The sequence below is a fragment of the Odocoileus virginianus genome, chromosome 13 (genome assembly GCF_023699985.2).
Source record: "Odocoileus virginianus isolate 20LAN1187 ecotype Illinois chromosome 13, Ovbor_1.2, whole genome shotgun sequence".
Lineage (NCBI taxonomy): Eukaryota > Metazoa > Chordata > Mammalia > Artiodactyla > Cervidae > Odocoileus > Odocoileus virginianus.
In genome coordinates this window covers 9,834,683-9,849,693 of record NC_069686.1, presented here as the reverse complement: position 1 = coordinate 9,849,693, position 15,011 = coordinate 9,834,683, and positions in this window count along the sequence as shown.

The window sequence follows — 15,011 nt, the reverse complement described above, 5'->3', positions numbered from 1 at the left end:
CAGACTGGGAATATTTTTGTAGTGAAAGCTACAAAAAAAGAAGAGAGATTTGTCCTATAATTGTATATTCTAAAAAATCAGTCAAAACTTAACAAATTTAGGTCAAATATCTCAAAGTGCATGTTCCTCAGTTTTAGAAATTATAAAAATATTGTTAAAAATATTTTTTCTTACTACAAACCTCTTTTCAGTATATCAGGATGAACAGAATTCAGCTGAAGAAGAATCAGTGTATCTTTTGAGGAAAAGCAGTCCTGATGATTTTGTTTTATTTAGACCTCTTCCAGCAGAATGCAGGTATGAGTTTGGATTCTAGACGCTGGCCCATATAATGTGTGTCCTTCCTCTAAGGAGGTTTGGTTAAGAACAGTACCTGAGCCACAAAAAGAGATTATTCCATTTTAAGGCAGTTTTGAGTTTTGGAGAAACTTTGTGTCACTGCCTCTTGCTTGAATAAGGGAATTTGACAAACACAGCAAAATCCATGGAAATGCTGGTCCCTCTTGAGAAACCAGTAGGAGGCAATGGGCCTAAAATTCTGTGCAGGGAGCAACTGAAAGATGTCCCTGGTGATTTCTCTTGACTAGTTAGAAATTCTTCAAAGTCATATCTTGTTCCTAAGAACAATCTCTATGCATAGCCTGATGAGAAACCTTGGAAGATGGCCTTCACCTGGGGGCTTATTTTTATATCAGTCATTCTGGAACCTAGTACGGGGGAAATGAACAGAAATCAAGGTCTTCTGTGAAGTCAGACAAGACTCTTATTCATCCCAAACATACAATTTAGAGAAGCATAAAAAAAAGTGGACCATTTCTATAGAGTATCTTTTAAAAAATTGTCAGATCTGGAAATTTCACAAAACTGGAAATTATTTAATCTAATCCAATCACCTCCTTTTCTTATGCCTTAAGTACTGGACTGATTTAGTGAGGTTATTGCCAAGGCTTGTTTATGTAGCAGGGTGAAGTAAGTGGCCATCTGGCAAACTGCAACTTAAATTCCCATTTCCCTGCCTAATGATCAATTGTCCTTTGAAGATTATTTCCTTCTAATAGACCTATTAAAGACATGCCCATAACCCAGTATTATGCACCCTTCACACATGACATCTTATGAATTCCTAAATTAACAAGTGAGATGTTTTTGCAATGTTCTACATTTTTAGCAATCTTCAACTTTCAATAAAGTTTTCTAAGTGACCAGTTTTTACTCTGACTGGAGTATAGGTGAAAACTGTTTATTCCTTGTGTTTATTTCTGTATAAAATATTTATATCATTCTAAAACACTGAGTCCCAGCTAAGTTGAACATTCTCATCTTACAGACAAGCTGTGCTTTCATTGGCTTCTTCTATTTCCAACTCCAGGGTTAAGTATCTTGGAGAAGAGAGATTGGGAATGGAGATATATACATACATATGTGTGTGTGTGTGTGTGTATTTTTTTTAATAAGAGGAATGTTTACAAAATGCTGACACTTTGCCAGGCCTACTCACTAGCTAGTTTTCTCTTTGGTCTGAGTACCACTGAATTTTGTGAGAGGTTGAAAATACAAATGTTAAATTTACAAATACCAGGTGTCTACTGTGTCTCTAAATTAGCCTAGTGTAAAATATTTTGGGCTTCTTGGGTGGCTCAGTGGTAAAGAGTCTGCCTGCCAATACAGGAGACGTAGGTTCGATCTCTGGTTTGGGAAGATCCTCTGGAGGTGAAAATGGTAACCCACTCCAGTATTCTTGCCTGGAACATCTCATGGACAGAAGAGTATGGTGGGCTACAGTCCATGGTGTTGCAAAGACTCAGACATTACTGAGCACACACACATAAGGTATTTTGACAAAATATTTTTTAATTTCAGGAAGTACTTCACAATATACTATCTCCTCTGTCTAATCTAATCTGTTCATCCAGAATTGCCAAATGGTTGACTTAGTCATCACTGCATTTCTAGTTGTCCTTTTAGTGGCATCCATGTCACATGTTCTCCTGTTGTCTATTTCTTTCATTCTCACAGCTTCCATGAGCTAATGTGGCTAATTCTCAATTCAAATACATACATTTTTTGGTAAGCAGTCACTGTACACTGGGCTTCCCTTGTGGCTCAGCTGGTAAAGAATCCACCTGAAATTCAGGAGACCCAGGGTTTGATCCCTGGGTTGGGAAGATCCCCTGGAGAAGGGGAAGGCTATCCACTCCAGTATTCTGGCCTAGAGAATTCCATGGACCATATAGTCCACAGGGTTGCAAAGAGTCGGACACGACTGAGCGACTTTCACTTCACTTCACTGTACATTACACATTTCCTCAGTTAGGCCTCTCAAGGGATGTAAGATCTAGCATTACCCTCGTTCTATAGATAATTAATCTGAGGTCTATCTGATTCCAAAACCCAAGCTATGTTGGCTTTCAGAAACCACTGCACCTCTAGGATACTTAGCAGGCAACACAAACCCACCATACTCCAAAGCGAATGATAATCTCCCTTGGGAAAATCAGCAACAGTTCCAGACTTTACTCAACTCTGCTTCTTTTAGTGGAACCACCATCCTGGTCTGGCCTGAGATCTCAGTGTCATTTTTAATGGCTTGCTGTTTCTCCATCTCTTTTTCCAGTTCAGTAGTTGCTTGGTCCTTTCTCTGCACTATCTCTGTCAGGTGTCTTTTTCTTTCCATTGCCACTCATGCCCCCAAACCCCAACTATCTTTACCTCTTACTTGAATGCTGAATTGGTCTCTAATTTAGTGTTATTTTTTCCCATCTCTCTCTTTCCTCTGCAATTAATTTTATTTTCCTTTTCTAGTTTAAACTTAAATCACAACTCCAATTAGCCATTTAAATCCTCACAGTATTTCATAGGTTCGTCACTGGCTACCAGATGAAGAACAAACGCTTCTAGCTAATATTCAGTGTCTTCCTTTATTGTTGTTCAGTTGCTAAGTCATGTCTGACTCTTTGAGACCCCATAGCCTGCAGCACACCAGGCTTCCCTGTCCTTTTTTTAATCTCCTGGAGTCTGCTCAAACTCCTGTCCATTGAGTTGATGATGCCATCCAACCATCTCATTCTCTGTTGCCCCCTTCTCCCCCTGCCCTCAATCTTTCCCAGAATCAGAGTTTTTTCCCCAGTGAGTCAGCTCTTCACATTAGGTGGCCAGAGTATTGGAGCTTCAGCGTCAGTATTAGTTCTTCCAGTGAATGTTCAGAGTTGATTTTCTTTAGGATCTAACCAGTCTTCCTTTATGGTGGAGATTAAAAAGGAAACAAACCCAAAGACCTGCCCTCATCAGACATATATGAGGCTAGGTTGGAGCAAAGCTTTCTCCTTTACTACAAACAACAACCACACGCCAGCCTGGGCATAATAAATGGTAACTGACACTTGCAGAGACAACAGGAGTATGAGGACCTGAAGGCATCAGGAAATTTACACCCTGTCCAGGGGTCCACTTTCTGCTCTGCTCTCTCCACTGACCTGTGGGAAGGCAGGCCCAGGGTTGTTGCCAGAACTTTAGATTTTTTCAAGAGAAGCCAAACTCTTAGACTTTTGTATGTAATTCTCCCATTTTAAAAATACTGGTAGCTACTTCAAATATAGCTAGCTTTCACTCCCTTTCCCTCTTTCTGTGTGTTTCCATGTCTGCAGTTAGAAAATAAAGCTAACACTGACCAGGTCAAGTAAGTCATGGGGTAGCTGCATTCGGTTTGTGGTCTGAAAATGTGCTCCTGCTGTAAGTAGCCTGCTTCTCTCACCCCCTCTGTGGGCTTTATGTCCTGCTCCCAACCTTTCTCCCGGCCTGACTTCCGTGGTCTTGTCTCTCTGCCTTTGTTTTTGTGGTTCCAATCTGCAGAAAAACCTCCTCTATATCCAGTCTATTGAAGCCTTTCCTACGATTGCAGTCTGCCTCAAATGCTATGTCCTCCACAAAGTCTCTCCTGATTCTCTCAGCCAGGCATCTTCCTTTCTTACAAACTTGAGTCCTCTCTTCTGTGGTCCATTTCCTCACTCTGCCTTGCATATGGGCTGTTGTCACTGACCTCCTACGTGACTGGAAGATGCATGAGGTAAGGACATCTCTGAAACCTCACAGTCTTTGGCAATAGCTTCTACATATAGCTGAACTTCAATAAATCTTGTTTTGAACTGGGAGGAAGTCTGTTTTTGGATATTTTTGTTTCAATTTAGAAATTGCAGGTCACCTGCTTCTTATCTAAAGAAGATGGGTTCATCTAGTCATCTTCTTTCTTGCACAGCCCAGATAGTATTTCATCATGTCTATGAAAACTCACCTTTGTAACCCAAAGTGTAACATGGCATCTGCTTGCTTTAAGGAGAGAAAACATCACTGTGCAGGAACATCTTCTGGTATGTGGAAAGTTGATCCGACCCAGGATCCTTTCTCAGTAATAGGATCCTAGCCCACTCCTGTCTCAATAATAAGGCTTCAGATTTGCTCATTCTTGTTCTTATTTAGAGAACTTGTATTCTCTCAGACCCTATGAGGTACCACTCCATCTTCAGAATCAGTGCTCTGAACCTGAAGTTTCCCTGCTATGCCACATCAAGTTCCGGACTGCTTCTGCTGATCAGATAACAGAGCATCAGGCAGCTACCACATAGCCAGTGAATGACCACAGGGTACATAGGGAACTTAGTCGTGCATATTTAAAATCACCCAGCCTGAGCATTTTTATCGATAAATAGGTGCTTTTACGTACCTATATCACCATACTGCAGTTTAAAAACAAACGTGCTGCAGCAGTTGGATCCTCAACTTTTGGGTGTAGATAAGCCTTTACAGAAAGCAGTGCTCCTGTATGATCCTAATTCTTGCACTCTAATCAGCTTGAGGGTTTTAGTTTAAGAAATTTTGCTCAAGCCAGGACATGCCCTAAACTATCTTCTCATGAGCAGAGTTGTAGTTCTGTTGGTATCTAGCATAATACACATCAAAAACTGTTAAAAATATTCAGTGTTACAGTATTCAAGAAACCCTAAAAGAAAGATACCGATTTCCCAACCACCTAACGTGGAATCATTAATTTGATTCCTTGTTTCCTTTCAGTATTTCTTCAAATCTGCAAATATATTGTAACTAGTGTCAAGCATACTTTGTGTGATAAGCACACATTATGAACTGCAACTTTGTTTTATATTAAATATTTTTAACCCAACAAAAATGATTCTGGTATATGCCAGTATATTGTTGTATTTTTTAATGGAAAGTGATCTAGAGCTATAATAGGACCTGCATATGTATATTCTGAGGTTTTTAGTTCCTTGAGGGATTAGAAAAAAGTCATAAAGTAACAACCTCACCAACCATGTGTGTTTAGCCTCACACTTCAGTAGCATATTATTTGCCAGCGCTAGAAACACAGCCCTGTGATGAGTATGCACCATAGAGGTTCATATATAAACTAAAATAACTGTGAGACGGATGCTGGCCAGTATTCATCTTTAAATGGGTTTAACTTGGATCTATGAAGAATGTCAGCCTTAAGAAATGGCTGACACTGATGCCTTATCAGCCAGTCCTGAGTCCCACGTGGTCCAGGTGGCATTTCCTGAGGAAATACTGGGGCGTCTCTGCAGTGGAGGGGCTCACAGGGCTATGTCCCTTCCTTCTTGACTTTCAGTGTATTGAACAGTATTGCATTCTGTGCACTCAGTTAAGTAGGCTTATGGATTATATTTTTTATTTAAAAAAATAACTCACAATGGACAATTAACTTAAAATTTCACAAAAGTAAAGTGTTGAAGATAATACTGATAATAACAAGCACATTGTAACAAACATAAAAATTCTTTTGCATAATTAGTGGAGGAGAAATACATGACAATTCATTTTAATGTATTATTAAACAGCATTTTTCATTCTCAGTAATTCTTTTCTACAGGAATTACTGTTTTTTAAAGGCTACTGCTCCAACACAAGCTTCACTGTGATGTGGGGCAGCACAGAATGTCCGCCTTTATGGCCAGGAGCGCTGAGGCTGTGAGCGATGAATCTGGGGACCACAAAGCCCCTTGGATGGGGTGCAGCAGCTGCACTGGGGACCTTGAGGATTCCAAGGAGCAGGCATGGGGCCATCTGCTGGGGATAGGATGGATGCTCAACCCGCTAGCCCCTCTCTTTTTTGGCCCTGGCACTTTATATCCCTCCCCCGACCCCCAGCCCCAGTGAAGGAGCAGCGGAGGGAAGATGAGAGAAACTCTGGGACTAGGAGCAAACTTGCAGCTACTCTGTGGAACTGGGGGCCTAAAAGAGAAATCTGAGACATTTATAAAAAAATAAAGATTTTGAAATATAGATCAGATCTGAGTTTGTAGCCCGAAAATTATACCAGGTCTTTATGCCGAGAGCAGTTTCAGTTCCCCTTTATTTATCTTCCTGTTCTGACTAGTGGTTCCCAAACTCGTCTGCATCTTGGCTCCACCTGGGCAGTTTAGACAACCATCTGTGCTTGTGGCCCATCCCTACTGATTGTCGTTTCAGCTGATCCAGGCTGTAACCTGTGCTTTGCGATTTTGCTTTTTTTAACATTTTTATTTTATATTGGAGTAGAGTTGATTAACAGTGTTGGGTTAGTTTCAAGTGTACAACAGTGTGATTCAGTTATGCATATATGTGTTTTGTTTTTTAAATTCTTTTCTCATTTAGATTATTATAGAGCATTGAGCTGAGTTCCCTGTGCTGTACAGTAGGTCCTTGTTGGTTATCTATTTTTTTCTGAGTTAATCTCTTTTTAAATTTTTAATTGGAGGACAATTGCATTACAATATTGTGTTGGTTTCTGCTCTGTAATTTTTAAAAGATCCCAGGTGATCCTAATTTGCAGGCAGGATTGGGAATCGCTGCTTTAGAACAATTCCAGTGTTCTGTCAGTATATAAAACACATAGCTCATTTCTGTGCCTTTTCAAACAGGAAGCTCACTTACTCCTAATGACTAATTTTGAACTACAAATATCAAAATACATTTTGAAATTAAAATTTACTTTGTGTTGCAAGTAATTGTGTTCCAATACCAAACAAAAGGCAAACAGAACTGGAGAACTTTTAATAGAAACATTTCTAATAGAAGCAATGTAATCTCCTTGCTCTGGGATTTATGGCTAAAGATATTTAAGTAAATTTTTCAGTCACACCAAATCTGGTAAGACAAGTATCATTTCCATGATCGTCAAGAATCACCAGTCCAGGTTCGATGCATGATACAGGATTCTCAGGGCTGGTGCACTGGGATGACCCAGAGGGATGGGATGGGGAGGGAGGTGGGAGGGGGGTTCAGGATGGGGAACGCATGTACACCCGTGGCGGATTCAAGTCAATGTATGGCAAAACCAATACAATGTTGTAAAGTAAAATAACTAATTAATTAAAAGTATTGTAGTAAATCGAAGATAAAACCTTGTCCTGATCTTTGATGAAGACTGCATATGTCTGCTCTGAAACATTTAGTGTAGTTCTGGCCAATAGACTTTAAGAAAGACAGAGAAAATCCAGAAAATAGAAAAAGGAAATCATAAACTATTGAAGCAAAGTAGATGGTAGGTAGTGGGTAGGAGGAGATCTCATTTTTGAGAGAAAAGAAAATCTAGTCTTTTGCAATCTGAAAGTCAGTGTGATAGTTTATTTAAAACCTCTTAAAACTCACTAAGGGCTTCCCTTGTGGCTCAGCTGGTAAAGAATCTGCCTGGAATGTGGGAGACCTGGGTTTGCTCCCTGGGTTAGTAAGATCCCCTGGAGAAGGGAATGGCTACCCATTCCAGTATTCTTTCCTGGAGAATTCCATGGGCTGTATAGTCCATGGGGTCACAAAGAGTCAGACACGAGTGAGTGACTTTCACTTCTCCTTTTTTCATGTCTGTCCATAGGCATCAGATGGAGAAATATCTGAATATCTTTCTTTTCTTTACTATATAACACATTAGTGTCTTGGGCAGCACATCCTTTCTCACTATTCCCATAAGTAGAAGATACCCAGAGTAAAGATTAAAATATCACTTCCTCAAGAGTAAACCTTTATTTTCTTTTTCAGTTACCTAATCCAACTGATTCTACCTTATAAAGGCCTTTGAATATCACTCTTCTCCCCGTGCTTCTAGTTCAGGCCAGCGTGTCCTTCCTGGATTACTGCAGTAGTTTCCTAACTGGTCTTCATGCATCCTGACTCGTTCTCTTCCAGTCTATTCCAGTATCAGGACACACACCACTCTGTAATCTGGTCCTCCATTTTTATCACATTTTTCCCCACCATCCAACATAGTACATGGCATGTAGAGGACAGAGAATAAATATTTCTTGTGTAAATTGAGGAATATAGGTCTTTGCCCTCTTTCCTCCTCGTTATACACCACCCCAAGCATCTCTTGAATGAGGAAGCTCTCCGGCTAAAACAGATGAGTTATGAAGCATGGCTGCAAGAGCAACCATGTGAGGAAACAGATACACATATGCTCCTCAGCTAAACTTCTTGACATCACCAATTTGCAGATTATGATCAAATGCCAAGTCTGTTGTCATTACCTTCTAAAAGCTCTAGGAGAGAACGTTTCTGCCTTTTCATTTCTCGAATTAGTCAATGCTATACTATGTAGGGGGCTCCCCTGGTGGCTCAGACAGAAAAGAATCAGCCTGTAATACAGGAGACATGGGTTCAATCCCCAGGTCAGGAAGATTCCCTGGAGAAGGGAATGGCTGCCCCTTCCAGTATTCTTGCCCGGTTAATTCCATGGACAGAGGAGCCTGGCAGGCTATGGTCCATGGGGTTGCAAACAGACACAACTAAGCAACTATGTAGAGTGAATAATTAGCTACAGGTTTATGAATGGTTCTTGTTAGGTTGATTCAAATTTATAGCGTTATGTCTTTATGTTCTGTATATTAGTCTGTCCATGATACTTCATTAACTTTTACTTAATTCTAAATTAAATATTTCTTGTTCAATTTCCAGGAATTTGGTTGGTCACAGCAGTAATTTTAAACTTAAAATTGCCAAGTGCAGAGCATAGTGTGTCTAAAGCTGTGCTTTTCTATAAAATTTTAATTTCAGTATGGATAATCATAATTCCATAATTGCCATAAGATCATGGCATCCAGTCCCATCAATTCATGGCAAATAGATGGAGAAACAGTGGAAACAGTGGCAGACTTTATATTTGGGGGCTCCAAAATCACTGCAGATGGTGACTGCAGCCTTGAAATTAAAAGACGCTTACTCCTTGGAAGGAAAGTTATGACCAACCTAGACAGCATATTAAAAAGCAGAGACATTACTTTGCCAACAAAGATCCATCTAGTCAAGGCTATGGTTTTTCCAGTAGTCATGTATGGATGACTATAAAGAAAGCTATAAAGCTTTCTATAATGAAAGCTGAGCGCAGAAGAATTGATGGTTTTGAACTGTGGTGTTGGAGAAGACTCTTGAGTCCCTTGGACTGCAAGGAGATCCAACCAGTCCATCCTAAAGGAATTCAGTCCTGAATATTCATTGGAAGGACTGATGTTGAAGCTGAAACTCCAATACTTTGGCCACCTGATGTGAAGAACTGACTCATTTGAAAAGACCCTGATGCTGGGAAAGATTGAAGGCGGGAGGAGAAGGGGACAGCAGAGGATGAGATGGCTGGATGGCATCACCAACTCAATGGGCATGAGTTTGAGTAAACTCTGGGAGTTGGTGATGGACATGGAGGCCTGGCGTGCTGCAGTCCATGGGGTCGCAAAGAGTCAGACATGACTGAGCTACTGAACTGAACTGAATCATAATTAGATTAACAAATTTCAATATTTCTTGAGTCTTTTAAAAAGCAATTTTGCGCATACATTTTCTGATTATTTATACAAATGGAAATGTACTTGTATTTTAAAATTTGACATTATACTTCACCTGATGTTACTTTGTCATGAGGAACATGGAGCACATGGCATGTGCAGAACTTCAGTTCAGTCGCTCAGTCCTGTCTGGCTGTTTGTGACTCCATGGACTGCAGCAGGCCAGGCTTCCCTGTCCATCACCAACCCCCAGAGCTTTCTCAAACACATGTCCATTGAATCAGTGATGCTATCCAACCACCTCATCCTCTGTTGTCTCCTTCTCCTCCTGCCTTCAATCTTTCCCAGCATCAGGGTCTTTTCAAATGAGTCAGCTCTTCACATCAAGTAGCCAAATATTGGAGTTTCAGCTTCAGCATCAGTCCTTCCAATAAATATTTAGGACTGATTTCCTTTAGGATGAACTGGTTGGATCTCCTTGCTGCCCAAGGGACTCTCAAGAGTCTTCTCCAACACCATAGTTCAAAAGCATCAATTCTTTGGCCTCAGCTTTCTGTATAGTCCAACTCTCACATTCATACATGACCACTGGAAAAACCATAGCTTTGACTAGACAGTTGTCTGCAAAGTAATTTGTAAATAAAGTAATTTGTAATTTGTAAACAAAGTAATTTGTAAAGCAAAGTAATTGTGCAGCAGTTAGTGACCCACACAATAAAGGTTGTTGGCAAGAAGGAAAATAACCTCTCTAGATTTTTAAAAAATAAGTGTTTGTTATTTCTGTTAACTTCCCAAGCCCTTGGTGAATCGTTGAAGGCATCAGCAATACTTTCAAAACAAATTTTGAAAAATGATATTGTGATCTGATACGCATTGTCAAGATTTTCCTGAGATTAACTTCATCTGTTTATTGTCCAAATGTATTTCTTTTGTATAAAATAATTATTCCTTTATCCCATTTTTCTACTTTTTCCTTGTTGATTTGTATGACTTTGTGTGTTCTTTATACTGTCACCTTCCATGTCTTCTGTCATTTTGTGGCTAGTTTTGCCATTTCCTTTAAGTGTCTTTTAATTTTAATATGAGTTTAACTGTCAATATCTTTCTTTACAAATTAAGCCATTTATACATAAACATGCACATACATATTAAAACCTGATATTTAACATGTGAGTGAAGTCGCTCAGTCATGTCTGACTCTTAGCGACCCCATGGACTGTAGCCCACAAGGCTCCTCCATCCATGGAATTTTCCAGGCAAGAGTACTGGAGTGGGTTGCCATTTCATTCTCCAGGGGATCTTCCCAATCCAGGGATCGAACCTGGGTCTCCCGCATTGCAGGCAGATGCTTTACCATCTGTCACCTGGGAATATACATGTGAGTTATATGCATATTTCTAAATGTCATTTTTATGATTCTAAACCTCATTATTTGAAAAGCCTATTATTTGTGGGGCGGGAGAAAGCAGAACATTTATACCACATTGATTGCAGGTGCTCTTCTGAGTAGAGATTTGTCCAATAAAAAATAATCTTCATATTGAATAAATAGTGCATTTTACATTTATTTATTATATGCAAAACTCCAACTACAACGATTATCCTGATATTTTCCTATTTATCCCAGGCCAAAAAATTATACCGTATACACAGTGACAATGTATATTCTCTATAGAGATAATATCTTCTGATAATTACTTGACATTTATAGGCAGATGACTAGTGATGGATCCAAAATGTAAGAAATCACTTCATAATATCTTTTGAGTCGCATCATAAATGCCAGAACATAAAATCATAGCTAACGCTTATTGTGTGAGCACTTGATAATTACCAGACACTGTTCTAAGCATCTCATAGACATTAATCTATATAGTTCTCACAGCCTCTCTCTGAGGTGATCACCACCATCCCCACTTATGTATGATAAAACTGACAGAAGTCAAACAACTCACCCCAGTTGTGCTGAAAAAATACTGGAGCTAGAATCTGAATACAGGCTTACTGGGACACTTTTGAAAACAAAAGCTGCTGCTGCTAAGTTGCTTCAGTCGTGTCTGACTCTGGGAGACCCCATAGATGGCAGCCCACCAGACTCCTCCGTCCCTGGGATTCTCCAGGCAAGAACACTGGCGTGGGTTGCCATTTCCTTCAATGCATGAAAGTGAAAAGTGAAAGTGAAGTTGCTTAGTTGTGTCTGACTTTTAGCAACCCCATGGAATGCAGCCCACCAGGCTCCTCCATCCATGGGATTTTCCAGGCAAGAGTACTGAAGTGGGGTGCCGTTGCCTTCTATGAAAACAAAAGCTACTGCTGCTCAAAATACCTTGGACCATAGGTGTAACCAGGCAGGGTGTTGGTACCAACCAATATGTGTGGCCACCTAGCCGTGAAACATCTTCCATGGATTTTTATCCCTTTGGAAGCATAATCTTTGTGAGTCTTGGCATCCTTTAATATATGAACATAGCTAGTCCTTTTCCTTTTTGCTTTGAGGAGTCATTCACACCTTGAGGCCTCAACCACAAGCGAGACTCAGCATCTGGAGTCCTGCCAGAGTGGGCCTCTTAGATTCCTTGCTCTGCCTTCTCCATGACGGCCTGGACCTCAGTCAGAGATGCCTCCATGCTAAATCTGTGTGTCATAAGGTTTGGTCCTCACACTCTAACCTCTTTTAGATAGAAACAAAGATGACACATCTAGGCCTTCATGCTGTGTAAGAGGAAGGAAATAAATACTGTGTTTTTGAAATATAGCTCAAGAGTGAGAGAACAGTGAAGCTGAGACTGTAGGGCTTCCAAGGCCTTATTTGGCTTTTCTGCTGATTTATCATCCTATATATTGTTGCTGTGTAAAAAAAATCTGTGACGAGGCACGAATCAGCATCAGTCTTCTTACAGCATCCTGAAAAGCGACCATCGTTTACTACTGTTTTTGTATAAAGATAAATTAAGGTTTCTCTTTCTTTGTCTCTTTCTTATTTAATTGGGCTCATTTCAAGGTCAGGTATTGTATATATTTTAAATTTTTCTATATATTATTATACTTTGACACATTAAAAAAAAAATCTTTCCAGCTGTGAAGAAATGGCCCCTTCTGAGGCAAGCCAATTCTTAGAAATAGCAGAGGTTCCAATGCAAGCATGCCTTTGTTATGTAAGTGAAAGTTGCTCGGTCATGTCCGACTCTTTGAGACCCCATGGACTGTACAGTTCATGGAGTTCTTCAGCCAGAATACCAGAGTTGGTAGCTCCTCTCTTCTCCAGGGATCTTCTCAACCCAGAGGTCAAACCCCACAGGTCCCCCACATCGCAAGCGGGCTCTTCACCAGCTGAATCATCAGGGAAGCCCTCACCAGTTAAGGCAGCCCTCCTCATCTGGTCGGTACACCCCAGGCACAATATACCCCTACTTCTCTCATCCCAAGGCCAGGTGCCAGGCAACTAGAGGGCCATCCCTGTTAGTCCAAGGCCCTTTGAAATAATTCCAATTAGCCAATCCTGACCCTTTACCTGCCCTATCTTGCTTTTCCCACAGAAACCCTGACAAAGATAGAGGCCCAAGCTTTCTTCCTCCTCTCTTCTGCCTGTGATCACCTGGGTGATCTTCCATGTGCCTCCTCCCAAGACCTGTGAGTGTAAGAACTTGGTCTTTCTGAATGTCTTCTCTGGCCTGCTCTTATGGCCAATCAGCAAAGTGCCCTGGGCGTCGCTCTTTACCCAGCAGCAGCAGTGCCCTTCTGAGACGTTTGCTCATCTGACTGTCAGCTGCTCCACCTGGGCCCAGCTGAGAGCTCCTCGGCTGCCTGGATGCCTCACGCTGTTGTCTGAGGATGAGGCATGACAGCTGTGAGGTCACAGTACTGCATCAAAGCCGCACTTCACTGTTAGGGCTGGTCCTGATTCAAGTGCTTCTCATTCACAGAGAAGCTCCGCAACTGAAAGGGGAAACTTGAAAACACTTTCTTGATTTAATAGGTTTCTCGGTTTGATGAAGGGCTTTTATTGACTCAACAATGTTAGTCTTGTTGAATAAAGTATCTACACAGATGAGAAAAACCTGATCATTATCTTGTAATGAGCTGTGAGTGATTTTTTTTGGTGTTCCCTTATTGGCCTCATACAGAAGCTCAGTACATTTGGTTTGATATTTGGCTTAATTTCCCTTAGCTATGTCCAGAAACAGAAGCTCTTAAACTGAGCCACAGCTATTAATCATATAACAGGTGATTACTAAATGTGGAAGGAACAATAAAGGGAGTCACTGGTTATTTTTAGACTGTGATGTGATCCTTATTTTACCATGTTTTTCTGAATATTGGCATGCTTAAAATTCAAATGGGAAAGTGGTTTCTCCATTGTACAATAGAGTGACAGTTATAGGTCAAGTTTATCTTAAAGCTACTTAATAGTTTGGTTTTACTAATAAGTAATATATTTTTAATATGTTATCAATAATGGTAAACACTTTGGGGAGAAGAACACCTGCTCTTATATTTTCATTTCATGGAGTCTTAGCTATTCAGGATGGTATTCCAAAACTTTCATGTTTGTTGTAAATTATAAATTTATTTGATTATTCACTTGAGGTATTCAAGAGATTAGAGATTCTTTTTCTGTTTGTTTTTTGTAATTTTTTAAATGTAATTCAAATTAAATTCTATTCATTTAATAAAGGCATTTGGGAATTTTAAGAACTGCAAGTCAGATAAAAAGCCACATTTATTAGCCCAAGGAGATCACTATAAAGCTCAGATGTAAAACCAATTTCTCACAACACACAAAAGGTAGAACTCCCTTTAGTTTGTGGCAGCCATCAGAAAACAGTGATATATTGTTCTTCCGCACTAAGTTGCTTCACTACCAGCAGATTTTAGTTAACATTATTATGATAGTGAATGACCCTAGAGAGGGCTTCGTTCCTTTAAGGCTCCTTCCTAACAGCCTGCAGCTGTGTGAAGGCCGTCAGCTGTGGGTGTCTCTGATGGGCGTGTTAAGTGTTGGAATGTCGCTGCATATGGTTCTGTGGGCTGCCTCTGACGACTCATATTCTGTCAGGCCAGCTGTCAATGGCGTTTCTCAGCTGGGCTGAGGACTTGAAAAGCTGCTCTGTAGTCTTTGTTGCTATTGAAAAGCTCAGCGCTCTTTGCAGTGCGTAGAAGATGGAGAGACACTCCTGTTGGATTAACGCAGCCAAGGTTCTGAATAGGACAGTCTCCTGAACTCTCTGTAAA